The sequence below is a fragment of the Penaeus vannamei genome, chromosome 16 (assembly GCF_042767895.1).
Source record: "Penaeus vannamei isolate JL-2024 chromosome 16, ASM4276789v1, whole genome shotgun sequence".
NCBI lineage: Eukaryota > Metazoa > Arthropoda > Malacostraca > Decapoda > Penaeidae > Penaeus > Penaeus vannamei.
The window spans coordinates 42,053,792-42,056,291 of record NC_091564.1 but is presented as its reverse complement, the minus strand read 5'-3'; positions in this window follow the sequence as shown (position 1 = coordinate 42,056,291).

Sequence of the window (2,500 nt, the reverse complement as noted above, 5' to 3'; positions counted from 1 at the left end):
TCCTTCCTCTCCTTCCCCCTTTCTTCAACTTCTCCTCCTCCTTCCTCTACCCTTCCCCCCTCCCACTCCCCTCCTCTTCCCTCGCCCTCCCTGCTCCCCTCTCCCCCCTTTCCTAATCCCGTAAACCCGAAGCACTGAATCTGCGGTACACCCCCCCCTCCTCTTCCCCTCCCCCTCTCTCCGCCCTCCACCTCGTGCAACTGGACTCTGCACCATAGGCCTCTCTCTCGCTCTCGCGTTCTCTCGCTCTCTCGTCTCGCGCTCTTCGTGCCTCGCCTCTCGCTCTCTCGTTCTCGCCTTCTTGCTCTCTCGCTCTCGCTCCTTCGCTCTCTCGCTCTCTCGCCTCTTCGCTCTCTCGTTTTCCTCGCTCTCTCGCTCTCTTCGTTTCCTTCGCTCTCTCGTTTTTCGTTTTTCGCTTCCTTTTCGTTTTTCTCGCTCCTGCTCTGCTCGCTCTCTCGCTCTTCTCGCTCTTCCTCGCCTCTCGCCTCGCCTCGCTCTCTCGCCTGCTCTTCGCCTCTCGCTCTCTCGCCTCTCGTTCGCTCTTCTCCTCTCTCGCCTCCCCTCCCTTTCTCCTCCCTCCCCCTCCCTCCTCCTCCCTCCCTCCCTCCCTCCTCCCTCCCACCCTCTCTCCCTCCCCCATAGCTTCTCTCTTCCTCCTCCTCCTTCCTCCTCCGGCCACACACTAGGAGGGAGGAGAGAGAGAGAGAGAGAGAGAGAGAGAGAGAGAGAGAGAGAGAGAGAGAGAGAGAGAGAGAGAGAGAGAGAGAGAGAGAGAGAGAGAGAGGAAGGGAGGGAATGGAGGGAGGGAGGGTGTTAGGAAGGAAGGAAGGGAGGGAGGGTGGGAGGGAGGGAGGCAGCAGGCCTATGACACTCTCCGCACTAGAGGAATGTTGATGGGCCTGGCATAGCGTGTGTTGACAGACAGAGGTTGGTCGTGGTTGGTCGTGGCTCTTGTCAGTGTCGGTGCCGAGAAGGTCGTTCAACTTGCGGACCGACACAAACACTGATACGGATACGCGAGTATATGGAGATTCGTTATGCGTATGAATGTCTGTCTGTCTATGTTTATTTGTCTGGTTATATATGTCTATTCAGCTTTTTATGTATATCTCGATCTATCTGTGTATTCAGCTTCCTATATCTATTTATCTCTATCTATCTGTCTATCTATCTATTCATCTTCCTGTATCTATCTATCTATCTCTATCTATTTGTCTATCTATCTATTCAGCTTTCTATATCTATCTATCTCTATCTACCTGTCTATCTATCTATTCAGCTTTCTATATCTATCTATCTATCTCTATTTATTTGTCTATCTATCTATTCATCCTATATCTATCTATCTATCTGTCTGTATCTATTTGTCTATCTATCCATTCAGCTTTTGGTATCTATCATCTTTATCTATCTGTTGATCCATATCTATTCAGCTTTCTTTATCTCTGTCTATTTATTTATCTATATATATCTGTCTGTCTCTATATATCTCTATTTATCTATCTGACTCTACATATCTATATATCTATCTATATCTATCTATCTCTATACATTATCTATCTATCTATCTATCATACCTATCAATCCTTATCTATCTATCTATACTTACAGATGTACATATAACATACGAACATATATTGTGTATTTGTATCTCCTTTCACATTCAGAAAATATGATAATAAAAAAGAAAGAAAAAAAAAACATTCTGGAACGGTACCTGTCACGTGACCAAGTGCAAGACAACATTCAACATGAAACATTAATCATAACAACATTGGAATGGAACCGCCTATTGTACCTGAACTTTTTCTTTTATTCATATTATTATTTATGATTATTAGTATATTATTATTATTGATTTTTATATTGTTATCTTTATTTCTGTCTGTTCATGTTATTGCTTATTATTAGTAGTATATAACTATGATTGATTTTTATATTCCTATTTTTATTTTTGTCTATTCATTTTCTTGTTTATCATCATTGCATTATTATTACTGTATTGTATATTCTTATTTTTTTTATTTATTTTTATTTGTATCAGTATCTCTTATCATTGTTATATCATTATTATTGATTTTTACATTTTAATTATTGGTTCTTTATATTCAAATCATTATTTATCATTATTCTTGTATCATCTTTCTTAATTTTCATATCTTTATTTTCTTTTTTTGATTTTATATTACCGATGATTATAATGATTATTGCTTCGTTTTCCCCCTATCTATTCACTTTCCTTCCTTATCTATCCATCTATCTATCTTCTATATCCATTCATATCTATTGACGTCTATCAGCGTGTGAGCATTATCCTCAATCTGTAATTTGTAATCTGAATATTTTTGAAAATTAGAAAGACATTGAATTATCCTCAATCTATAATTTGTAATCTGAATATTTTTGAAAATTGAAAAATTGTACGAAATAATGTGAAAAAATTCGGTCCATTAGATTACGAAATAATAAATTCATTTATGGACAAACTATTTTATTTTTT